This window comes from Panthera onca, chromosome A2 (assembly GCF_046562875.1).
Source record: "Panthera onca isolate mPanOnc1 chromosome A2, mPanOnc1 haplotype 2, whole genome shotgun sequence".
Taxonomy (NCBI): domain Eukaryota; kingdom Metazoa; phylum Chordata; class Mammalia; order Carnivora; family Felidae; genus Panthera; species Panthera onca.
This window is the reverse complement of record NC_138340.1, coordinates 166,276,825-166,303,102: the sequence shown is the minus strand read 5'-3', so window position 1 is coordinate 166,303,102 and position 26,278 is coordinate 166,276,825. Positions and strand designations below refer to the sequence as shown.

General features: G+C 56.6%; 1 long non-coding RNA gene across 2 annotated transcripts in view; it reads left to right on the top strand.

Annotated features, from left to right (window-relative positions):
- The window catches only part of LOC132679709 (uncharacterized), a 39,422-nt gene extending 22,475 nt beyond the window's left edge, over positions 1-16,947 (top strand). Inside the window, exons 2-3 of one of the 2 annotated variants that reach the window (XR_013551949.2) lie at positions 13,409-13,518; positions 13,699-16,947. This is a non-coding gene — a long non-coding RNA (uncharacterized LOC132679709). Of the gene's footprint in view, positions 1-13,408 lie in introns of both variants that reach the window. The other variant, XR_013551948.2, reaches the window with a different exon arrangement.
- Positions 16,948-26,278: the final 9,331 nt, after the last annotated feature.

Here is a 26,278-nt window from a genome sequence, read left to right as displayed (position 1 = left end):
CGGACACTTCTCGGGTGCTCGGTCCGCATGTGGCTGCCACCCTGGACGTTGTAGATCTAGAACATTCCCATCGTTGCGGGAAGTTCTGTTGCACGGGCTGCCCGCCACTATGGCTGCTCTGCCTTCCAGGATTTCAGGCCATCGTCTGCACACCCAGGACCCATGTGTGAACACCGCCCCACCTCCCCGGCTCCTGGCTCTGTGTCCGGCACTGGGCCGGTGTCCACAAAGGGTCTTGCCAATGCATCTGGGGCCACTTCGGGTCTTTTCAGTTTCCCTTTCCCTTCTGTTCCCTGCAGCCACTCGAGCCCTTGGCAACAGCCCTGTTCCCTAGTTCCGGGCCCAAATCACCGAGGCGTGCGGCTGGTCAGAGACGTGGCACCACTGTGGCCTGGAATGTTCTGCCCCGTGGCCTGGGCCTGGCACAGGAAGCAGGGCGAGGTGAGGAAGGAGCCCAGCGAGCTGGCGCGAGTCAGCCTTGTCCTGTGGCGACCTGTCAGAGCCGTGAATGCCCTGGAGCTCGTCCTTCCACGGAAACGTCTGGAATGATTGTCTCTGTGTTCCTCAACCAGTTCTCCCAATAATGGTGACACTTGAGGCGTTTCGAACATTGTTTTTGGGGAAATACAGTGTCTCCTGCTCACTTGGCTCTGTTAAGTCATTTACTTATGCTGTTTGCTCAGCAGGTGGCATTTTTGTTCAGTGATTTCATTCGTCGCTGCCTGTGTTTATCGACCATGACATATTAATCATGCAAATTAGGACATTATTAATGAAGGAAAAATTAATTCCGCCGCTGCTCCTGGGTTTGCTGTGACAGCTCTGTTAATGCCCGTTCACCGCTAACACCGGCAGCGACTTCTCCGCGGCTGCCGCGAGTTGACACGTTACATTCAGGGTAGAGGTTGGGGACCGAAGCACAGAGGCGACTTTCCTCTGCAGGGTTGGTGTTAAAAGCACGGATGTATCTGAGAGTGCACGTTTTGGGGACACTTTTGCGAAATCCCCTTTTCCTCCCTCTGCGGGGATCTGCTCCGTCTCCCGGGGTCTCCTGGTGAGGCCCGCGGCGCACAAATGCGAGCCCGCCGGACCCGTGCGCGTGGGCCTCGGTGATTTCTAAGTCCCAGGCTTCTTGTTTTCCAAACGCTCCTTGCAGAACCGACCCCGTGAATCATTCTTTCTCAAAGGGCCCCTTCGCCTGGTGACGCTCGGGAGCCAGGCGGTGGGTGTAGCGGGCTCCAGGGCTGTGGGTTTGTCCTGCTGCGAGCAGACCCCTGCAGGGAGCTCAGACACGCGCCCGCTGCCCCTTTCCCCGCGCTGCCCTCGCATTCGCCCCGATTTGCACACAGCGGCCCCTGTGCTCGGAGAGGCCGGCTTGTTCTTATCTGCTCTCGGTTGTGCAACGCTTCCCCACTCTGGCGAGCCAAGTGTGGGAACGGTGTTTTGGGAAATGCGGCGGTCACCCGGTCACCCGGGAATTGCACACGGCGGTGCAAATGCAAAGCGGGAACACCCCCTCCGGAAGGTGGTGCCACTCTGGAAAGCTCGCTAAGTCATGCCAGCTTTTGTCATGAGACTTGGCTGACCCCGAGGGAAGGAACCGTCAGCCCGGCCCTCCCTACCCCTGCAATTCAACAGTGAGTGCAGAACTCCAAGTGCGGGGGCGGGGGGAGGGCAGGGAGGGCGTCAGGCTGCTGCGGGGGACCTTCTGGCAACTGTTGGCTGTGAACTCGAAGGACTCGCCTTGGCTGTGCCTCAGGGCCACGGGAGGGAGGGGAGTGAGACAGGTGCAGCGGTGGTCAGCCACCTGGACCCCCTCACTTTGGCCTCTCTGCTATTTTCCCCACTTCTCCTGTCCTTCCCCTAAGGTGTCCAAAGCCCGGCCCTCGGTTTGTGACATACTCGTGGCCCTTCCTTTCCTGCGAGCATCCCACCTAGTCCTTCCTCGAAACTACCTGTCCTCGCGACTTCCCTCCAGGTGCCCAGTGCGGTGGTGGGGAGAGATTTTCCCCAGCCTCTCAGATGAAGCCTTGAGCCAGACCCCGGACCCCGGACCCCGGACCCCGGACCCTGGACCCGGAGGCAGGTGTGGGAGTTGCACATCTGCTGCCTCAACAAACTGCCGCTGACGGAGAGGTGTGGCACCGTGAACTGTTGTCTCCCGGTTCTGGGGGCTAGGGGTCCGCGAGTGTGGGTTGAAGCGCCCCCTTCCCCCCGCACCGGCTCCTGGCGTTCCTCCGCTCCTAGGTGGCATTTTCCTATGTCGTCCCGAGCCTTCCCTCTGTGTGTCTTCACATGACGTTCTTTTCGTAAGCAGCCAGTCAGAGCGGGTTAGGCAGGACCCCATCGTAACTGACCACGTCTTCAATGGCCCCGTTCCCAAATAAGCTCACACTCTGAGGTTCTGGGAGTTCGGACTCTGATGTATGAATTTCTGGGGGGTGGGGAGGGGACACAATCTAACCATAACAGGAGCGAAGACCATACTCAGGGAGAGAACCTGGTACCGGGAGCCCCAGAGTCTTTAATCGTGACGGCCCGCAACCCAGCCCAGCGGGTAGCCTGTGATGTGGGCTGTGCACCCAGGTCCTGTGTCCCTGAAGGCAACAGTCCCCTTGCTGGGGGGACTATGAGTTTGGGGAAAAGCAACCCCAGGAAAGGTAGGGGACAGGTGCCCTCAGGGACCCCGGGGATAAGGTTCTAGAGCTGCAGGCTGTCTCCCCACCTGGGTCGTTGCCTTCGTTATGCCTCTCCCTGAGCGTGGCCTGGCTCTCACGGACGCCTTTCCTACGAGGCCGGAAACCAGGCCGCTGGCTGCCCACCCCCACCGTCCCTCCCCTCTCCCTGCCTTGCCGCGAGGGAGGGGTCTCACCTCTCTCCCCCTGGGGGAGGGCTCTGATTGGTCCAACCCTGGGCCGGTGACCTATTCCCAGGGGACCAGGAGCTACAGCTGGCAGCTGGGACAGACTCCAGCTCTGGCCAGCCGGCTGTGACCAGAGGTGGAGTGCAAGGTCCTTGAGCCAAGCAGTCTTGAATCATTTCCCAGACGAAGAGGCGTGTGCTTCAGGAGAGAAGCGAGAATGGCATTTCTGTTTTTCCCAGAGTGTGAGACCAACACTCCAGTGACACGGTGACCATCCAGAAGGGAAGGGGTCGTTCCCGGGTTTCCTCGTATTTTCCTCTACCTTGCGAGGCGCGGATCACTCGGGACTCACAGAGCATTTTGTGAAGCAGATTTAGGATTCTGCCAGAACGTGGGCCTTGGCTGCTCTGGGGTCAGAGGAAAGAGGTGTCTCTGGGAGTCCTGGCTTGGCCACCACCGGCCGCGGAAATCTGGGCAAGACGCACCCCCGTAGAGCACTGGGGAGTCAGGCTCTGCAGGGCTTCTGGGCAGCCCAGAAAATGCCCATTAAATTGAAATGCCCATTAAAATGATGTAATACTTGCTATGGGCCAAAATGTGTCCCTCTAAAATGAACATAGTGAAGTCCTAATTGCCAGGACCCCAGGACGTGACTGTGTTTGGGAGGGACCTTTAAAGAGCCGATTCAGGTAACATGAGGTCAGGAGGGCGGCCCTGCTCCAGTGTGACCGGTGTCCTTATGAGGAGAGGTCAGGACACAGACACACAGAGGGACGATCGTGTGAGGACACGGGGAGAAGACGGCGTCCACACGCCAAGGAGAGAGGCCCCGGGGGGACCCAGCCCTGCCCAGGCCGTGATCTCGGACTCCCGGCCCCCAGGGCTGGGAGAAGATACGTTTCTGTAGTCTAGCCCCCTGGGGTGTGGCACTTTGTGATGGCGCCCCGGCAAGCTGAAGGGGTCGTGGAAGGCGTCAGCCTAGTGCCCACCACCCTACAGGCACTGATGGGTGTTCATTAATGCGTCAGGCACAGTCTCAGAGAGCTTGTGTCCTGCCTTGGTCCCCGTGCGTGAACATCTCGTAGAGTCTGGGCCGAACTCTGCGGAGATTCAAAGAAAGACAAAACTTCGTAAGGCCCCTCAGAGTGGGAGCTCAGCTGGCTTAAACGGTCAGGAATTGGGGGTCTACAGAACTGGGGGTTCAGACAGAGTGGGTCCAGGGTTGGCTCGTCCAGCAGCTAAGCCATGTCTTATCACCGAGGACCCAGCCTGTCTGCTTTTTGCTGGCTGCTGGCTGACCTTGTCAGTGTCTCCTGAAGGCTGGGTCCCTCTCATTGGAGGACAGATGTCAGGGCCCCCCAGTGACCGTCCGTCCCTAGGGACCTTGGCGAGTGTCTCGTGCACTCAGCCTGGATCTCTGCTGGACGGTGCAGTCCCCCACCAATCAGGAGTGGAAAAGAAGGGACTCAGCCCTAGACATAGGTCAGTCCCCGGAACGTCATTGCTGGTGACAGAGGGGAGGGAAGTCGTATGGGCAGTGAGGTTCCCATCACGGTGTCCCCTTGCGTCATGGCTGGGCCACTGGGACTGCCCCCCTCAGCCTCTCCGAGGGCCTGATGCTACTTGCCATTCAGACCATGACAGCCCAGATACAACATTTGGAGGGGACGCTTTGCAGATGGGGAGACGGGCTGGATGGCAGAAGTGGCCTTTGATGCACAGGGACAGAAGCCAGGCCTTCCTCCTCACCACCTGCCTGGGCTTGTCCCTCCGGTTGCTACGCAGGGTGGGGGTGGGCTTTGTTGGGGGGAGGTGCTCCAAGCAGGGGTGGGGATGGGGGGGGGTGGGGGGAGACCTGCCCAGGGGAGCTGCTCTCAGGCCGCCCACCCCGGGACAGACGCAGAGTCCCTGGAACAAATTCACCATTTTCCATCTTGAGTGGCAAGAGGGAGAGAGGCCGAGAGAGGCCGGAGCTCGGAAGCCAGTGGGCCGCACGGGACTCTGGAACCTTCTGCTTCCCTTAGCCGTGTCCGGGGCGATTAAATCCCTGGTTGGGTGGGGGCGGGGGCTGTGTGCGCAAAAGGGTGAGCACTGGACTTCGCGGAGCCCCTGCGGCCCCGGAGACTCCCCACCTGCCTCCCGTTACAACTGCCGATAGAAGTTGAATTGGCACATCACGACGCTTTCACGCCAGCAGTGGCCTGCTCCTTGCACACCCTCCCGGGCCGGGAACCGTGCTGTCTGGATGGCGGCACCGGAGTGAGTCGGGCGGGTGGGCGATAGAAACACCGCGGACCGAGAGCCAGCTGCCCGCGACTGGGGGGAGTGTTAATTCTCTCTTCAGCCCGCTGCTCTTGTTCTGCCGGGACCAGGGCAGCTCTCGGGGATCCAAGTCCAAGGAGGGGAAGGCAAGGGTTTGCCAGTCTTGGGGGTGCGTGCGTGCGAGGCCCCAGCTGGAAGCTGACGGGACCGGGGCTCCCCTGCTCTGCTCACGAGGGGGGCCCTGGACTCACGTGGGGGGCGGGGGGCACGCACGGGGACACGGCCTGTCTTCGGGAAGGGGGCAGACCCTTGGCTCCACTTTCTTTCAGGATCTTAACGTCACACCCATCAAAGGGGACAAAAGGCAGAATATAGATCACGGGTTAGCAAACGGTGATCCCACAGCTTGTAATAATCGCTAAGACAAGTTCAATGCTGCGTTCCAGGCACCGTGTGCCATACTTTTCGTGGACTCTTTCATTTAATCTTGGGTCTGGGCGTAGGTCTCCGTGACCCTGTCTGCAGAAGGGACTCTGAAGCACGGTGTGCGTGACAAACAGGGCCAATGTCCCGTGGCAGCTCCAGGACCAGAACCGGGGGCCTCGGAGCCCAGAGCCCGGGCGTGGCAGGCACCCCCGTGGGAACAGCAGGAGCGAACCTCTTCAGGGGGCAGGTCATGAGTTTACACGTGCAGGAGCTTGTGGGGTGTGCGTGTGTGCGTGTGTGTGTGTGTGCACGCGTGTCCATGTCCCTGAGTGTGCCCGTGTGCACGCGTGGCCATCTCAAATTCTTCAAGAATCAAACACAGGACTAGAGATCTTTTTCTTTTTGATGTTCATGTATTTTTCAGAGACAGAGACAGAGACAGAGCGCGAACAGGGGCAGAGAGAGAGGGAGACACGGAATCTGAAGCAGGCTCCAGGCTCCAAGCTGTCAGCACACAGCCCGACGCGGGCCTCGAACCCATGAACCGTGAGATGTGACCCGAGCTGAAGTCGGACGCTTAGCCGACGGAGCCACCCAGGGGCCCCCACGGCAGTTCTATTTTAACCACACCTCTGGAGGGAGACAGGCAGAATGGGTGTTAGAGACTGTTGCCAACAGGGGAGACTGGAAGCGTCGCACCTTGCAGTGAGGAAAGATGACCAAAGTCTGTGGTGGCTTCGAATTCTTCTCGGAAACAGTGATAATGGAAAGGACGGTGATAGATCCTGATGCTTCAAAGCATAAGCCCATCAGGGGCGCCTGGGTGGCTCAGTCGGTTGAGTGTCCATCTTCGGCTCGGGTCATGATCTCGCAATCTGTGAGTTCCAGCCCCGCATCGGGCTCTGTGCTGATGGCTCAGAGCCTGGAGCCCGCTTCGGATTCTGTGTCTCCCTCTCTCTCTCTGCCCCTCCCCTGCTCATGCTCTGTCTCTCTCTGTCTCAAAAACAAATAAAAGTTTAAAAAAAATCAAAATAATAAGCCCATCAGAAGAGCCAGCTCATGCCCTGGACGATAATTCCGACGCACGGGAAAGAGGACAGTGCTCTGATGTCTCGTCTTTGAGTTTTAACCCTCTGCCGGCCATAAACCTTCTCGTGACGCTGACGACAGGTGTGAGTCAGAATGCTGGGGGTCAGCCCACGCGGTTCCTCCCATGACGCTCTCGGGTGTTCCTGCTGGTGTGGGGTCTGCTGCTTTCAGCCTGTGCATCTTGGTCCCCGCTGTAAGCTGGTTTCCGGCTTAATCATTAGTCATGTCCCTTTGCTCCCCCAATTGTCCTGGTGTGAGTGACGACCCCCCAATTGTCCTGGTGTGCGTGGTGACCCCTGCATCAGAGGTGACTGGGAGTCTCGCTGAAAACGTAGGTTTCTGGGCTCCATGTCACATGGCCATCAGAACCTCGGGCGTCGGGTCCGGGATGTTGCGTTTTTTTTTTTAAGTTTATTTTATTTATTTTGAGAGAGAGAGAACCCCAAGCAGGCTCTGCATTGTCAGCGCAGAGCCTCACGCGGGGCTCCAACTCACCGACCGTGAGATCATGACCTGAGCCAAAACCAAGAGTCAGACACTTAATTCACTGAGCCCCCCTGCCCCGGGCGCCCAGAATTCCATTGCACGGCCACGTCTCTGCAGGGGGACGCATCACAAGAGATCGTACATGTATTTTATGGCAGGAAGTGTGGCTAAAGGGCAGAACTGCTGTTTCCTGTCCCTTAGTCCAGTGTTTTCTCCTTACAGCGATGTTGCCGGAAAGATCTAGGGCTGAGTCCAGGCTCATTGCCACCCAGGGCCCTCAGACGGAGCTGAAGCCCCTCCACTGAGACCTCGTGGGGTCGTTGTAGGAATCCCAGGGGGATGCGCTTGATAAATTAGAGTCCAGCCAGGGGAGGCTCGTTTTCCACGATTATCGTGTCTCGGTGTGGGGGCGCCAGCCGCGTGTGCACAGAAGTGCAGGTTTCTTTCTGAGGCGTTCTGGTGGGTGGGTCGTGGCTGCTTTTCAGTTTTATATGCAGTGCTCTGATGAGTGAGACTTTGAGCAGCTGGTGCAGGTGCAGGCCTATGACTCCAGGCTAAATGACAGGCCAAAAGGTCGTGGAGGCTGGGAGACCAGTCCGCGACGGCAGGCCTCCCTGGCCTCGTGACGGGTTGGCCGTTTCCTCTAATTACCCTGACCGCACACGACCCTGATCCTTCTCCGACCGTGAGAGCCCATCTGGACGCACAAGCCCACATCCCAGAGGCCCAAGCAGGGCTTGCGTTCCGTGGACGTGGCCCGGGGCTCTGTCTGCCGGCCAGAAACCTGCCTGCTGGCCCGCCGCGTGGAGCCCCTGCTGACCCCTCCTAGTCCCTTGGTCACGGAAAGAGCACGGAAGGAGTACTATTGGTGAGTCAGTCACCGACTATATGTAGCAGTGACATTCTTGAGACAGTTTGAGCCGCAGAAGCCAAGGAACGTGGGTCTGTCCGGTGTCAGGTTAGAGCCGCTTAGAGAAAACTTTCTTGTGTCTCCGTTCGGTAACATGTCAGGAAAACATTTGGTGGACTGGCTAAAGAGTTCCAGAAGGGAAGAATGTGTCAGAGAGCAACAAAGCACTTCTTACCAGAGCATCCTAGGGGCGCCTGGGGGGCTCAGTCGGTCGAGCGTCCGACTTCAGCTCAGGTCATGATCTCACAGCTCGTGGGTTCGAGCCCCGCGTCGGGCTCTGTGCCGACAGCTCAGAGCCTGGAGCTGCTTTAGATTCTGTGTCTCCGTCTCTCTCTGCCCCTCCCCTGCTCTCTCCCTCTCTCTCTCTCTCAAAAATAAATGGCCATAAAAAAAGAATCCTAGACATGCCTTCTGGGTTACACGTCTGGAATTATTCTTACGAGGCCAGTGATTTTACGCTGGGCTAATTTCAGAGCTTGCGATAATCCAGACAGCAATGGATCTGACGTTGACTTTATCACTTTTGAAGACGTAAAATTTGCCAAGCAACTCTCTAACTTATCTGGCAGGTGGTGTGTGTTCAAGTCCTTCTGAAGGCGATTTTTAAGTGTCAGAAACGAGATGCTAATTGTTAAAGGTGAGGAAGCCGGGGTTTGCGCCCAGGACCTGCTTCTCGCAGCTTCCCTGGGGCTGTTGACTCACCTGACGGTTGGAAGGGCAGTTACTACAAAGGCTTCTCAGGACCGGACTGCAAAAAGGCCGCAGTAAATGTTCAGGGACGCCGCCTCTGGGCCAGCTCCGCCTCCCAGATTTCTGCTTGTCTGCTCCGGGCAAGCATGGAGGGGACATCACTAATTCCGGCCACCAGCGATGTGAATGGTATGATGGCGCTGAGTTGATATAAAACTGGCAAGAAATGAGTCGTCTCTGAGGACGCTTGTCCCTGCTCGAGCTCGCCGGGGTGCCAACCGTGTCGTGAATGCCCTCTTCCCGCGTCGCCTAAGACAGCCACGGGTTCTGGGATCAGGACCAGGATGCCCTTGGGGGCTCTTACTGTGCTGACCCCACAGAGCAACCTTTGGGGACGCCGTTTGGGTTTCTGCTGGTGGGACAGAAGCGGCACGTGGCTTTGCCGAAGCAGCCTCCGTGGCCAGCCAGAAACGATGCTTTGGGGGTCTCTCTGGGCACGCATTTAATTCCTCGCTCTGGAGAGAACCCCAGTGATTTGCCTGTGGGAACCCCGTGCCCTGCGCTGGATGAGGCCGGCTTCTCCTTGCTGAGGCCCTCGTCCGAGCCCTGGACTCCGGTCTCACCGATGGACACCCAAGGCCAGGCTGTCGCTCCCCCAAGGACTGGCTTTAGGGGCGGCGATGCACGCGAGGGAGTGGCATCCTGATGGTGAGGGGAGTCACCCCATCAAGTCCTCCAGTGGCGTCTCGGGGTGTGCATGCTAGGCCGCTAGCGTCCGAATCCCGGCGGGGCGGGGAGCGTGGTCAGTAGGCAGAATCGTCGCGTCCAGTTGCTGGGGCTGGGGAACTTGTGTTGTTTTTATAACCGTCTTCCCGTGTGACTTCTGTGCACAAATGGAGCTTCAGAGCCCCAGCTCACGGGCAGCGGCCTTGTTGCGGGGGGCGGATGAGTCTCGGAAGCCGTGCTGGCCCGTCTCCCTCAACGGCCGCTCTGGACACCCCATCGTCTCCTCTCCTCCTGGCACAACATGGTCCCAGGATGAAGGCGGAGCCTCCCAGGTTTCCTCAACTCCGGACCGCGGCTGATACGGACCCAATCTGGGAAACGATGCTGTGTCGTGAACGACGCGCCCTCGCTGCGGTTTTTACAACGAGCTTGTCGGCTGGAATTAGCTGTTGTTGGAGCCGGTAGGGGGTCGGCCACATTCAGGGAGTCCCTCCTCCCACCCGAGTACCCTTGCCGCGTCCACACGTCTCCTTTCTGATTCGTAACGCCTGCGCGGCATACCGTCGTCGGACCGGGCCACACTGGACCCGAGCACCTCCCTTGTGCGGGGTCTTCAGGCTGAACCGCCCCTTCTTTGCGAGCGAGCCTTTGTGGCGACCGGACGTGGAGGTGACGGTGCGTAGTGGCTGTGCCGAGTCATCCAACGTGCGCCGTATTTCGTCTCGCCCACGAGGGAACATTCTAGACTGACGTCGTTTCGGATGTGTGTCACGGAGGTTCTGGCGCCGGGACCACCGGAATGTAACTGTTTTTATGAAGATCCACGATGCTGACCTTGACAAAGCATTCCTCCGCGAGTCGGGGATAAGACGGCGTGTGGGTGGACCGCAATGCCGTGTCCAAGCACCGGGAGACTTACTCAGGGGAGGAGGTGGATGAAAGAGCCCTCTGGACAGACTGACTCCTAGGGAGGTGATGCTGTGGACCGAGAGCCGTGGTTCAGCTGGTTTGGGGTGGGGGGACGGGCACACTCTGGCCACGGGCCAGGCGAGGCTTTTCTTCCTTCCTTCCTTCCTTTCTCTTTCTTTCTTTCTTCCTTTCTCTTCTTTCTTCCTTTCTCTTTCTTTCTTCCTCTTCTTTCTTTCTTTCCTTCTTTCTTCCTCTTCTTTCTTTCTTTCCTTCTTTCTTTCTTTCTTCCTCTTCTTTCTTTCTTTCCTTCTTTCTTTCTTTTATTTTCAAAAATGTTTATTTTTGAGAGAGAGAGAGAGAGTGAGAGTGGGGAAGGGACAGAGAAAGAGAGGGAGACACAGAATCCGAAGCAGGCTCCAGGCTCCGAGCTGTCAGCACAGAGTCCGATGCGGGGCTCGAACCCGCAAACCGCAAGATCATGACCTGAGCCAAAATTGGACACTTAACCGACTGAGCCCCCCCAGGCCCCCTAAGGCTCTTCTTAATTTCTTGTCCATAGGGGATGAGAGCCTCGGGGCCTCCGGGTGCCTGGTGTGGTTTGGCCCAGCCTCGCCCCCCTCCCCTGGGAGAAATCAGCAGTCCACACCAGGGGGCGAGCCTCACTGCTCTCTCTCAGTAGTAGTCGTAGCGCTTTACGTTTAATTGTTTAAATTGAGATACAGTCGACATCTCGCGCTGTATTGGCTTTACACGTACAGCAAAACGATCTGGTACACGTAGATTTTGGAAAATGATCACCAGGGTATAAGTTTAGTTGGCCTCCATCACCGCACATAGTTACAAATTTTATTATACTTTTCTGATGAGAACTTTTAGGATCTCTTCTCCGAGCAACTTTCAGGTGTGCAGGACAGTGTCATCGGCTAGAGTCCCCGTGCTGTGCCGACATTCCCGGGACCTATTTATCCTGTAACTGGGGGTCGCTGCCTTTTGACCCCTGCACTCGTCCCCCTCCCGCCACCCTCGGTGTTCCCTCTGTGCTCGGTCGCTGGCTGGGAGCCGCGTGGGACGCTTGGCCGGCTGAGGGGGCGGTGCGTGGCTGCAGAAAGCTCTGGGCCCTGTGATTATGCGGCTGGAGGTGTGTCACGGCCGGTTTTACGGCCACCGCGATGGATCTTCGGAGCTAACCCCACACCCCTGTCCCGAGTGCCCAGGCTTCCCAGCACACGGGGGTGCCCCGGTGGCCCCCACCCCGACTCCGCGTCACTGCTCAGTCTCCTTGGTTATAACTTCAGGTTTAAGCTAGGTGCCTTTGGTTTAAAAGAACTGTCGCTCTCCCAGGAGCCTCAGCAGACAGAATCTAGCAGAAGGAGGGCGTTCCCTAGGAACCCAGGGCAGGAAGCGGGTCCTTGTGCTGGGCTGGGCCCAGGGCCTGGGGCTGGGGGGGGGCGGCACCCCCTCCTTTCCCCAATCCTCCCCTTCTCTGACCCTCTCTTTCTCCCTGTGTCACTGTCTCCATCTGCCTGTCTCTCTCTGCCACTTTCTGTCCGAATCTCTCTGACTCTCTCTGTCTCTCTGGGTCTCTTTCTCCGTCTGCCTCTCTCTGTGTCTGTCTCTGCTCTCCTCCGTGTCTCTGTGACCCCCTTCGAGCTCTGCAGACCGGCTCCCCCTGCTTGGCTGTGACCTGCGCCCATGGTGGCTTCCCAGGCGGGGGCTTCAGAGCCGAGCCCCCCACCCTCTTCCATGATCTCCCCAGCACTGCCCAGCATGTGGTGGGTGTCTCCACTGAGCCCGGCAGGCGATCTGCCCGGAACAGATGTGACTCCGTCGCCACCCTCAAGGGCAGTCTGAGCCTCTCCCCACAAAACGTTCCATGAGAAATAACCTGCTTCTGGACCCCCAGCCCCTTCTTCCTCCCGCTCTGCCTTAGCCACACGCAGGGCACTTGTGTGCTAGCAAGCGTGGAGCCTCCGTCCTGGCCACCATCCAGGCAGTGACACCCGAGGCAGGACGTGCCCTCTCTACCCTCCTGGAAGTACCCCGCCGCAGGAAGCAGCAGTCACTTCTGGAACCCCATACGCACGACGCCCGGATTAAGTTAGTCTGGTTTCTGTTGTAGCCAGAAGTATTAGCTGGTCCTTCTGTTTCAGAAGCTCTTAAAAAAAAAAGGCAACACATAACACTTTTTTATTAAAAAAAACAAAAGGGCCACAACAACATACAAGATGGGCCCTGGGCGCCCCTCTGCCTGCACCTTCAGCGTGTTGTCACAGAAAAGCAGAATCAGCATCTCGCACGGAATCAAGGCAGGAGCACAAGGTGTTTCACTAGACATTAAGGAACGTGTCTCCCTGTGGTGGTACGTGCATGGGGACGTTATGGGAAGGAGCACAGAGAACGGGGAGAAATGAAGACCCCTTCCCTCCTCCTAGCCAGCCGGTCCCCTCCCTGCGGCCGCTTCTGTCCCTGATTTCCGGAACATTCTTCCAGAGGTGGAGTGAGGTCTTCCCACCGTTCTCAGGTGATGTTTATTCATGGCCACGCTTGATTCCTTCTAGGCTCATTTCTGTAAACCCTTCCAGGGTTGTTAAAAAGTGTCTGAGAGGCGATGTGGCCTTGGGCTTCCATCTGACTGCCTAACTGCCTTCACTAATCACGCTGAGATCAAGCGGATAAAAAGACCCTCCAAGGTCGGAGGGTGAGTGAGTCCCCCCATGCCGGTTGGAGGCGGCAGGGCTGAGGTCTCACGGACTCTGGCTGGCAGGCTGAAATCATCGCTCTAATTAAATAAACCAGCCTTAAATGCTACACAAACATCGTGACAGAGGTCTTGGGCTATTTACTTAGGGAGAAGTGGAAAGAAAGGAAGAAGGCATTTCCTGGATAAAAATCCCACATTGTTTCCTGAGTGCTCTGTTCCCAAGCAAAATGAGAAGGTTCTCTCTGTCTCTGTCTCTCTGTCTCTGTCTCCTTCCCTCCCCTTCTCCCTCCTCTCCCCTCTCTCAGTGTTTCCTCTGAAAACTGAATAAAAGTCTTCTGTTTTTCAGTGTTGGCTAGTACTTCTCATTTTGGAATATTCTGGTCAGCAATCCATAAAACCTGGCTTGAGACTCTCCTCCTGCAGGAAGGCCTCCTGGATTCCTGCCCTAACCTTCAGGTGAGTTAATCTTTTCTGTCAGCGCTTATGCAGTCAGGCTGGTTGTCGTTTTGCGCGCATAGAGAACTCCTTTTGTAACTCGTTTTGGAGGCTTCATTGGTGTATATTTCAGCTTTGCAAACAGACTGTGTTGTATCAGGTCTGAACTGATGCCTTTTGTTTCTTTCCCATTTCCCCAAGCTGAGCTCATGTTGCCCGTCAAATAGGCGCCTTCTCCAGTAACCTCAGGATCCAGACAAGTGGTGTCACCATCTCCCAGCCTCCCAGGCTAGAAGCCCTCCAGTCCTGGAAAGCATCCTAGCCCCTGGGCATGCTGACATTTATTGCTGTAACAGGATTTCACACTCTCGAAATCTGCACGGCAGGATCTGTTCCTGGAAGTTTCAGAGAAATTAAGGGAGGCTGTGAGCTCAGGGTCTGACCTTTGGGCAGAGGACAGGGCTGGGGAGCACTGGTCTTCAAAGCTGGCTTTGATCTCCCGGGACTAGGTGTCCTGGGATGCAAGCCAGCTGTGCCACTGGTGGCCTGGGAACCCCTGGGCAGGGCACCCGACTCAGCCACTGTGACCCCTCCATCCCCGCCCCCGCCCAGGTTCCGCTAAAAGCACCAGCCCCCTTACCTTAGGTCACGAGCAGGTAATGGTGGGGGACGGGCTTGGCAAAATACACAAGCCCTATAGACTCTTAGGGTCCCCTCCAGGTTCAAGGTTGGTAGCTCTGAGTGAAATACATGCGAATTAGGAAAGGAAACCAGACTGAATTCAGTCATTCTGCTTCACCCCTGCTGGGGCTGTCCCGAGACCCGTCCAGCCGCCCACACCCTCACGTGGGAGAACGGGCTCTGGGCCCAGGCGTGTGCTGACAGGCCTGTGAGCCCGGGGTGGGCGGCCCCCGGTTCTCCACGGCCCCTGCAGACGGACAGCAGCCGGCCAACTGGACGACCAAGGAGCAGAGCAGTGGGCGTGAGGGCGGTGAGGGCGGCGGGCATCCTCTGGGCCCTCGGGCCTTTTGTCCCCGAACCGAGGCTCTGAGCCTTTCAACCGAGTGGCGGAGCCACGCTGTCCCCCAGGATAAGAACGGGGCATCTGTGCGGGGCCTCTGGACACCGGGTCCCACCCTCCCGGGAGAGAGCGCGAGCAGCGTGCTTGGTGACGGGGGTCTTTGTCGGGTCAGTGAGGACCTCGCCGGGTTCGTTCCCGGGCTGCCATGCGAGGCCCTGTGAACCGGTGGCTCCAAGCCACAGAGAACTACTCCCAGACCCTGTGCGGGAGACTCCGGGGGCCCCGGGCGGCGCGTCCGTCCTTGGCGCTCCGTGGCGTGGGCTCCACAGCCTGGTGTCTGCCTGCTTCGCTCTCCGTGTCCCAGTCCCCCTCCTTTCTCTGGTAAGGACCCCAGCCCTTGGACCCGGGGCCCGCCCTGAATCCAGACCCTTCGTCTGATTACATCTGCAAACACCCCATTTTCGAGTAAGCTCACATTCGCAGGCAGGGGGGACTCGGACGTAGCTTTCGGGCGCCAGGACCCCATCCGCCAGCCTGGTCCTCGGGCTCTCAGTCTTGAACGTCAGTCCCTTGGTGGATATAGATGGGGCTGAAGCGACTCTTGGATTCGCGCTGCCTGGGGACTCAGAGGTGGAAAGACCCCGTCCCGCCCTCAGATGGCCTGTGGTCTTTCTGCCCGGTCTCCTCTCGTGAACCCGAGCGTCGCGGGAGGGGATGTCCTGCGTGCCCTGAGAGAGGAGGGAAAGCGTCCAGGTGCCCGCATCTGTGCTGGGTCCTCACAACCAGAAACAAATGCCAAGTGGACTTTGGGTTGACGGACCCCTGTCCTCACGGCCTACCATGTGTACGGATTTAGGGGCTTGGCGGACCCTGGTGAACCACGTCTGGTCAAGGAAGGTGCGTGTGAACAAAATTCACTTGGAGAAGTGCCACGAGGCGCCCTCGTGCCGTGTTCGGTGGGGGCCGGCTTCTGGGTGGACTGAGGTTGCCTCTGGAATGGAAGAGCTAAAACGGGTGGTCATAGGTTAAACTTTTGCAGATTAAAGCTCATTTTACCATTTCAACAACAGGAGGAATCCTCGTACCAGAGAGTTTTTGACCGGCCGCTCAGTCGGGAGAGTCCTCAAGCAAGGAATGGTGTTTTTTAAAGGTCTAGAAATGTCTGCATTTCACACAGAAACGTGTACGCTTTTCACCTTTATCTTTGTTAGCGCAGGGTCGTGACCTTTGCTTGGAGAACCGGTCTGCTGCTGGGAACTGTCTGCCCTTCCTGGTACAAACCACACAGGCGGTTATGGTGTGGGATTTCCCAAAAGCAGGATGTGTGTGTAGCATTGGTAACTAAATCCCGCGGAGGGATGGGACATACTCACGGATAAAGGCACTGGGGAGCTGTCTGGGGTTCCGGAATGTTCTCCCTCCTAAACACATGGTAGTTATACAAGCTGTACGATTAAGATTAGTTTTATCAGGGCGCCTGGGTGGCTGAATCAGTTAAGCGTCCGACTCTTGACTTCGGCTCCCGTCACGATCTCAGGGTCGTGGGACAGAGCCCCACGTCGGGCTGCATCCTGGGCACGGGGCCTGCTTGAGATTCTCTCTCTCTCACTCCCCCTCTCTCTCTTCCTCTGCAGCCCCCTCAGAAGAAAGATTAGCTTTATGGATTTTATACCTCAGTAAGAAAATTTTAAAAATAAGGGGGAGTGAGAACTAAAGACATAATATACTCCTAGCGCGGAGTTCTACGTTTTTTAAAAAAAAATTTATGTTTATTTTTGAGAGAGAGAGAGAGAGAGAGAGCACGTGCAAACAGGGGAGGGGCAGAGAGAGAGGGAGACACAGAATCGGAAGCAGGCTCCAGGCTCTGAACTGTCAGCACAGAGCCCGACGCGGGGCTTGAACTCATGAACCGCGAGATCATGGCCTGAGCCAAGGCCAACGCTCAACTCATCGCTTCTGTAAATCTGCACATTATTCCGTCTTGATTTTGTGGAAGGCGGAGCGTCCCTGTGCGAACACCCTGTGTGTGGACCGAGAGCACACAGGCTGCCCCCCCAGTCGGCCGTCCCCATGCGGCTGTGATCTGGCCTCTGCCCGGGTGCTCCATTTTGCCTCAGTTTACCCCCTGGTAAGTGGGAATACGAGCGTGGCCTTACCACAAACACCCTTAGGGACTACTTGGTGAAACCCAGACGTCACCCAGGGCTGCCCTGGAGAAACCGTGTGGACGTCAGGGAGGTGACCCCCCCTCCGTGGGCAGAGCCCGGGGTCAATGCGGAAACAGTTCTCACGTCACCCCACTGCTGCCACGCCGGCCTTGGTAAGTGGCCTCTTCCAGGACCGAGCTTCAAGTCCCCGCTGTGGCAGGCAGGGGGGAGAAGAGCGGGAAGGGGGAGGGAAGCAGGGAGCAAACCCAGGGGCGACCTGGGCCCGGGCCCTGAGTGGGGCTCGCTCCCCTTCGAAGGCTTGTCCACCAGCAGGAATGACGTTCAGAAGCACGGCTGCGATCTAAGGTATTGTTAGGGACCGTGCTACGCCCCCCACGTGGGCGAGCGGACACCCCCCACCCCTGGGACCTCGAAGGTGACCTTCTGTGGAAAGAGGGGCCTCGCGGGCCACTCGTTCGGATGCGGCGGACCGGGGTGACCGCAAGCAGTGTCTGGGCTTGGACGCGGGTGCCCGCGCGGGGAGGTCCCCCATGGGAAGACGAAGACAGACGGACGTCCCCACGACAAGGACGGAGCCTCGGGAGGAAGCTGCGGGCTGGTCTCGGGCCTGCGGACTCCGGGCCGTGTATTTGCCCGAGCAAACCAGTGCCCACCCACCACACGCTTGTCAGCCACGGGCGGTGGCACCCTCCGTGACTGCAAACCACAGAGCCGGCCGTCAGAGACGGCTCTTAAAGTGTTAAAAGTGTCGTCTGAGAGGACGCGGGCCAGTAAGCGTCAGTGACTAACACTCTGGCGTCTGACGCAGCACGGCCTGCCCGCCGGGGCCGATCCCGGCTCTGCCCCTTCCCAGCTGTGGGACCCAGGGCTGGTGCCTTCACGTCTCTGTGCTCCGTGTGTAAACGGGAGGCGAAAAACAAAGCTTACCCCGTGGCGCGGCCTGGGGATCAAGTTCGTTCATATTTGCCAAGGGCTTAACGCAGCGCCTGGGAAATGGAGGGCACGCGGGTGTTTGCTGTTCTCTCCCTCACCTGAGAGGCCCGGTGACAGGCGACAAGGGTCGCAAGGCGGCGGCTTGTTGCGGGCGGGCAGAGCCATGGTCCTGAGTATGGGGCTCACCCACTCAGCCCCAGGAACTCTTCACACGGTTGGGAGTTAGGGGGACCCAAGGAGCGTCGGTTCGTGTGAATTATACCTAAGTATGTCGGCCTCGTTAGAGGTTACCAATGACAAGTTTTCTACATTAGAAAATAAAGCCAAGAACATTTAACAAAGTTTATTAATTCATTTAAAAATCACAGCCATTAACCCTTTGTATGTTTTTTTAAAATTTACTTTTGAGACAGAGAGAACGTGTGCAGGGGAGGGGCAGAGAGAGGGGAGACGCAGACTCTGAAGCGGGCTCCAGGCTCCGAGCTGTCAGCCCAGAGTCCGTCGCGGGGCTCGAACCCATAGACTGCGAGATCGTGACGTGAGCCGAAGTCGGACGCTTAACCGACTGAGCCGCCCAGGTGCCCCAAGCCTTTACATTTTAACGTAAATAGTTCATGGCAAACAGCTGTGTTTACCTCTCTGTAAATGTCTTTACTGCCCGGCATGATGGAAGACTCCGGGAGTTCCCGCCTGCCTCTGCGATCCGTCTGTCGCCGTGTTGGTGGAAGGTGGAGACGCTCTTGCACACACGCCTGTGTCTGGGCAGGAAGGGCCTCGCGGGTCCCCTGGAAGGTCTCAGGGCCGCATGGAGGTGGAGGGTCCGAGGCGCTCGGCGCCCAGCAACTCAGCCTGCCGCCTTTCGCCCCCACTCCCACCTGACTGCGAACCTGCACGCCCGGCCAGGTCCCTCCAGTGCCCGGGCGGTGGCAGTGACGGCCTCCTGTGCTTGACCCACCAGTGCCTACGGCCCCTGGGCCCATCTGCTTCCTGCAGCTTCGAGTCCTACGCGTCACGGACGGTGCTCGTGGCCAAGGCCAAACGCTATGAGGGTTTGTCAGACCCCTGCGTGCAGTCCAGCGACCTGAGAACCCCGAGGCTCGCCCCGATCAGACCTTGGGTGGCCAGGAGGTGTCACCGTGGCATCTCTGCCGATGCAGGGTCAGAGGCCGTGGGAGCCACGATGGCAGCACCGCTCGCCCGGGGCCGGCCGTGCTGCCTGGGCATCGGCCGGGCTGCTCCAAGAAACAGAACCCACAGGGGGTGTAAGCACACACGCGTGTGCATGGGGAAGAGTGGGCTCATGTGACTGCAGGCTGGCAAGTCCCACGAGCTGCCACGTGCAAGCTGGGGACCCGGGAGAGCCAGTGCTGTAAGATCCGTTGAACGCAGGTGAAGACCGATGTCCCAGCTGGAAAACGGGCAGGGGGAAAGTCCCCTTCCCCCACCCCGTTCTGTCCAGGCCTCCCCACACCAGGAAGGGCAATCGCTTTGCCCAGGGTACAGATTCTTGTTGTGTTTTTTTTTTAATTTTTTTTAACATTTATTTATTTTTGAGAGACAGAGCATGAGCAGGGGAGGGGCAGAGAGAGAGAGGGAGACGCAGAATCCGAAGCGGGCTCCAGGCTCTGAGCGGTCAGCACAGAGCCCGACATGGGGCTCAAACCCATGAACTGTGAGGTCATGACCTGAGCCGAAGTCGGATGCTCAACCGACTGAGCCACCCAGGGGCCCCCTCCTTTTTTTCTTTTAATTTAAATTTAATTTAATTTAATTTTATTTTATTTTATTTTTAAATGTTTAAACATTTAACATAATTAAACATAAAACCCACAGGGACCGCAGGGCCCTCCCATGGGGACCAGGGGCCTCATCTGCCTGGTCCCAGTCTTGAGGCCATCTGATTGTTTCCGCAGCTTTCCCCGGAAATTTGCTTCCAAGCAGGGCCAGCGGAAGCAAGTGCAAATACTTCTCGTCCGGCCAAATGGAAAAGCCTTGTTTCATTTTTCAGGTTTCGCCAGTCACCAACCTGAGGCAACTGGCCTCCGCTCCCCTTCTCACTACGCGTGGATGGAAGCATCCGGCGTGGGGTGAGGGGGTCTGGACACCTTGCAGGGCACCCCGGCCCGAGGAGGGGACGGGCCCACGAAACTCCTCTCGTCCAGACTGCGGGATTGCAGGCTGGGAGTGTGAATCAACTCTAGGCAGATACCAGCGTCAGTGGAGATAAACGTTAAGCCTTATTGACTTAGGAGGTAAATATTGACGGAACGTAAATACCAAATCGATATTCACCTCAAGGGACAGCGCAGCCTGAGACTAAAGTTGGGACACGTGCGCTGGAAGTTATCTGCGGAGCCCCATGTCCCCGTCAGGCGCGTCTGGCCGGTGCAGGGATGTACTCAGCCCGGGAGGCGAGGTGACACCAGGCAACAAGTTCCAGATCACCAAGGGAGACCATTAGCACGGAGCGTCAAGGGCCAGAGTTTGGACACCGCGTGGCAGCACGGAACAAACCAGGAAGCCAGTGGCTTAGCCTCTCTGCTGAGCGCCCACCCGAGGGAAGGTGGGACCCCAGCTAGAAACGCGCCGCGAACGGACCCGCCAGCCCCGTCCTGTGAACTGCGCCGGGCGGTGTGCAAAGCGTTGCCCCAGACCCCGGTGCGCGCGGCTCTCACTGGGACTCGCTGGGGGGTCCCAGGCTCTGCCACGTGTCGCCGAGGCCCCAGGGAAGCAGCCTCGGCTGGGGCAAAAGCGGCATTGACTTGTCCCTGCTCGGTTCCATACGGCAGATGCCCTGGGAGCTGCCGAATGCGGATGCGGGGGCCCCCGACAACTCAAGCAGTGTCTCCAGCAGGCAGCCTGGCTTCGGTGCCACTCACCACCCTCCTGTGTCAGGTCCAGACAGGAGGACCCGAAGCTCCAGGCAGCTGGCCTCCTGGCCTCGGGCTCCTGCCTCGGGCTCCCCGGGGCGTCCCCCGCCAATCAGCCCAGCCTCCTCAGGCTTTTACTTCCCCCCCATTATTTAGAAAAAGAGTATGTGAGGCACCTGGGTGGCTCAGTTCATTAAGCATCCGACTTCAGCTTAATCACGATCTCACGGTTCGTGGGTTCGAGCCCCACGTCGGGCTCTGTGCTGACCGCTCGGAGCCTGGAGCCTGCTTCGGATTCTGTGTCTCCCTCTCGCTCTGCCCCTCCCCGCTCATGCTCTCTCTCTCTCTCTCTCATAGAAATAAACATTAAAAAAATTTTTTTAAAGAGTCTATGTAATAAAGGAATACATCCCATTGTACAAAAATGCACACAGTACAGACACACATAGGAAAAAGTAAAAGTCATTCCTCCCCACCTTCTGTCTGCTTTCCTCCCAAAATTAGCCTCCATAAACCATGGCCAACTTTCCTACCAGGCATTTAAAAAAAATATTTATTTATTTTGAGAGAGAGGGAGAGAGCGTGAGCAGGGGAGGGGCAGAGAGAGAGGGGAGCAGAGAAAGAGAATCCCAAGCAGGCTCAGTGCTGCCAGCGTGGAGCCCACCTCAGGGCTCGTTCTCACGAACCGAAATATCATGACCTGAGCAGAAGTGAAGAGTCTGACGCTTACCTGGCCGAGTCACTCAGGTGCCCCTGGACATTTTGCTGTGATGACACATGCATGCATCAATGCCACTAAACAAATTATTTTTATAGTTTGTTTGGTGGCTTTGTACAAACGGGCTCATGTTATGCACGCTGGTCTATAACTTGTCTTTTTAATGTAACGAACTGACATGCACAAAACAGACTGTCATCTCGTCGATGGCATCAGTGCTCAAGCTGGGGGACCCCGGGACCCCTGTACACTCTTATAAACCTGTGAGGCTCCCAAGAGGTTTTGTCGATGTGGATTACATCTGCTGACATTTACCGTAAGAGAAATCAAAACTGAGAAATTAAAATACAGTAACTCACTTAAAAATAAACCCCATTACATGTTAACATATGTAATACGTCTGTATGAAACACACTGCATTGCAAAACAAAAAACATTATCGAGAAGAGTGGATTGTTTTACGTGGTTGCAAATGTTTGGATTCTCGCGTCTTTCGGCGGCCACATCCTGTGGCCGCTGCGAAACTTCACTGTGTGCTCACGGGAAAATGAGGCTGGAAAGGGCAGATAACGTCTTCCTGTTATGAAAATAGCTTTGAGCCCACGGCCCCCTGAGAAGGCCTTGCAGCCAGCCCCCAGGGGCCCTGGACCTCACTGCGACAGCTACTTTCTATTTAAGGATGTCACACGTGTTGAGTAAAAGCTTCTGTTCATAAGTATTTGCCTCCCTCGATGCACACGCCTGACTCCGGAGTGCCAACTGTGTCCCTGGGAAAGCGGCACGGTGGGGGGACGGGTGGCGGAGGGGGGGCCGTTGCGATTGAGGCCAAGACCTCCTCCCAATGGTGGGGGCTTTCCAGGGGTGAAACAGGCCAACGAAGGGAACAAATGTATAGCTAATTTTCGGTGTTGATAAATCCCATGGGGGAAAATCCAAGCAGATAAGTAGAAATCAAGGGCTGCTTGCCTGGGTACGTGCATGGAGGGCGAGAACTCTCCGGTGTATCTTCACACGAGATCCTATCAGATCAGCTATCAGACCAGCTACACACGTATTCCGTCCACGACAGAAGTCGAAGAAGGGTCTCGGCCTGGGACTGATGTAATCTGATTTGCATTAAGAGACAAAATCATGTGGCTGTGGGAACCTTTGGGAAGCAGGAGGCCCACGAGGAAGCTTTGGCTGCAGACCATGCCAGACCACGGCCCACGGCCTCGGGGGTGACGGTGGAGGGAGGGAAGTTAGTTGGCTTTGAAATTAGTGCCGAGAGGGCTGCTGATGCATTAGGACATGGATGGAGCTCAAAAGAAAGAGAAGAAACTCTAGCGGCTCCTGGGTTTGGGTCTCAGCACTGGTTAAGCAGTAGAACTCTTACAAGCAGGGCTGTGGCGTGTCTGTTCCTATATTTTGGGCACGTAGCCTTGTGTGTCTGAAGGACATGTACGTATTTATGGGAAGATTGTAGGACAAGAGCAGGCGCATGTAAAATAGAAATTTGCTCTACTGTGTTCAACAGCATCCCCTCAAAATTCAAGTCCACCCGAGGCCTGTCAACGTGACCTTATTTGGAAATAGGCCCTAAATCCTGCGACTGGTGTCCTTATAAGGAGAGAGAGAGACACACGGAGACACAGAGACACACAGGGAGAATACCACTGAGGATGAGGCAGGGAACGCAGGGGTGTATTTGCAAGCCAGGGAGCACCAAGGACTTCCAGCCGCCAGAAGCTGGTGGAGACGATGGCGTGTGACTCCTAATCTGGGTTATAAAAGTCACTGCAGGGCTGCCTTGGGGTCTGGATTGCTCGCTCTGGGAAAAGTGAGACGCCGTGTCGGCGAGGAAACGCCAATAAAGGTGTGGAGAGGCTCACGTAGAGACAACCCGCCTGGCCAGCCATATGAGGGATCCATCTCGGAAGTGGATTCTCCAGGCCCAGTCGAGCCTTCAGATGAGCCCTCGGCCCCAGCCCGTACCCTGAGCAGACAAGCATCCAACCGTCCTCCCCTGAAGCTGTGAGACACAATACAGAGTCACTGTTGTTTTCAACCACTAAATTTGGGCGTTACTTGTTACACAGCGATGGATATTTAATGCAATAATCCCGTCTGAAAAGCTTTTACTTTAATAGATGAGTTAACTCCGTTAGCACTTAATTGGTTTGATGACTGCGTTTGATCTTAATCTGTTATTTCGTGCTGTGATATCTAGACCTATCTACCTACATACAGAGATACAGATGATACGACTGTGTCTACATCTACCTACCTCTGTCTCTCGAGATTCCTAAAATACCTCTATGTACACACAGATACAGCAGTTTCCTCAGTCGCACACACATACTTAATCTTCTACTATGTGGTCTGTTCTAGAAACTTTTAAAATGTTAATCATTCTGAAATTTAAGAATGTCGGACTCACGTTCCAGTCGTGTCCTCTATACCCATGCCCTAATAGAATGCCTGTGCCTCCCTCGGTCCTTCAGCAGGGTCTGCGGGTCCCCTGCTGCAAGCAACGACAAAGCGGCTTCTCTCTTCCTCCTCCTTCTGTGCCTCCTTTCCTTCCTGCCCCAGCACACCCCAGCACTCATCAAAAGGTACCTTCCTTGGTACCTACTACTTGTGAGGTACTAGAGCGGCTTGTGTGCCTCTTTAACTGATTTGACACCCCCAAACCTAATCTCTTCTCTCCCAGCGATTCTGATGAAGCTTGAGACATATTAGCGTATGTTCCTTTCCTCCCCTGGACTCTCGTTGGCTCTATGGCTCCTGTAGCATCGAAGCACGGGATAGTTTGCATATTCCGTTCTTTGTCAAACACCCTCTATGCTTCTGGCCAATTCTCACCAACATCTTTGTTGCCGATCTTCTTCCCAAGTTTTCCCGGTAAATCTCGTGCTTGATTATAGCTCATCCGCTAGCAGATTCCCCAAGAAAGAGTCGCGTGAAAAATATTCCCTGGAGCTCTTCATCTTCAAGGGATCTGTCTGTTCCCTTTATACATCAAGAGGGGTGGGCTTGGGGCGGGGGGGCGCCTGGGTGGCTCAGTCGGTTAAGCGTCCGACTTTGGCTCAGGTCATGACCTTGCGGTTCACAAGTTAGAGCCCCGCGTCGGGCTCTGTGCTGACAGCTCAGAGCCTGGAGCCTGCTGTGGATTCTGTGTGTGTGTCTCTCTCTGTCTCTGCCCCTCCCCTGCTCAAGCTCTGTCTTTCTCTCTCTCTCTCTCAAAAAGAAAAAACATTAAAAAAAAAGAAGAAGAGGGACGGGTTGGATAGAAAACCCTCCCCTCCATCGTAGTCTGCTACTGAAGTGACAAAGTCTGATTCCTTTTCTCTACCTTGTCCACATGCCTAAAGGATCTTCCCCCATATTTGATCTCCACTGGGCCCCGCTGGAGTCCCCTCAACCGTCCTCGAGGCACAAGCCGCCTAGGGCTCTGGCAGAGAGAAAAGAACGTGGGATTTGGAATAAAGCACCCGGCTTCCACACCCAGCTCTGTGATTCCTTTGTCATCCTAGACATCTCGTGGCTTGTCTGAGGCCCAGCTATGAAATGGGTTTAATAGGAGCGCTGGCACCCCTCTTGCGCAGGTTAGAGGCCTGGCGAGAGAAGCTGACACGTGTGAAAACGGGCCACAGAGCACCACGCCAGAGTTGGGCGGTATCGCTCTGTGCACTCGGCCCCGACTGAGATTCTCACCTTCTTCCCAGTAACTGGAGCGTTTTATGGGCAAGAAGGAGGCAGGAAGTCTGCCCCGCAAGCTTTGTCGAGGCGGGCCGAAGGCGCTCTGCCCCCAAATACAGACCTTCACACTTCTCCCTATCAATTCTCACCTTGTTGGTCTCAGTCTTTTTTTTAATGCTTACTTATTTTGAGAGAGGGAGGCAGAGCACGAGCGGGAGAGGGGCAGAGACAGAAGGAGACACAGAATCCGAAGCAGGCTCCAGGCTCCGAACCATCAGCACAGAGCCCCACGCGAGGCTCGAACCCACGAACCGTGAGATCGTGACCTGAGCCGAAGTCTGACGCTTCACCGACTGAGCTGCCCAGATGCGCCTTGCTGGTCTCAGTCTTATTTTAGGATCTCTTCAAGATTTTTCAACTTGACCATTTCATTAGCTTTGCTAATAAGTCTTTGTTCAGGTTATTGGTAAAATTCTGGCCCCTTGGGAGCCTTACCTCTGGGTTGATGGCTGTCACTTACCTGCGTGGGTGATTCCCACTTGGGCTGTGATGATTCAACCCATTACAAGCCAGCCCAGTGGGTCCTACTCGCCCGCCTACCAGCCTCCTTTGCCAGTTCACTCCTGGAAGCGTGACCCTCAGTAATTGTGTCCTGGAGGTCATGTGAGGTTTGATGATTGTGTCAACGCTCGCGAATGTGTGTAACACAATGTGTTAATAACGGGTAAGGCATACACGCTGGCCTCCCAGCCTCAGCCTCGGCCCTACATGCTCATGGGCCCGGGTGGTTCTCTGTGGTGGGGCTGGCCCGTGTGCTGGCACATTCAGTGGCCCCCTGGTCCCCTCCCACCAGGGACCAGCAGGCTCCTCCCTCCCCCAGCTGTGAGCTCTAGCTCCAGCTCCCGCGGCCCGCACCCCAAGACCCGGGCTCCTGCAGCCTGCACCCCACGGCCTGGGCTCCCGCATGGCGTTCTGGCTCAGAACCTGGCCTTCATTAGTCTGTGTCCTTGCTCAGCTGGAGGCTTTTCTTTGGACACCGTATCATTACAGCATCATCCTTCATTTCCTTTTCCAGAAATTAATACAACGTATATATTAAAAGAAAAGATTCCCCGAAAGCACGCGATCTTACGTCCTCGTTGGTCTGTTCTCTAGTCTTCCAGCTTGTTCCCCGCATCTGTGTTCTCAAGGGTCCTGGGCACTCAGAACATGGCCTGTGGCCTAGAGCTGACAGTGGGGTCTGCCGGCTGGACGGCCACGGAGGGCGTGGTGTCATAGCTCTGTCGCCGGCCCTCCAGCGGGAGAGCGGCCACACAGAACACTTCTGGGGCCTTCTTTGTCCTCTTCCCATGGAGGACAAGAGCTGCGCCCCCCCCCCCGCCCCCGTGCA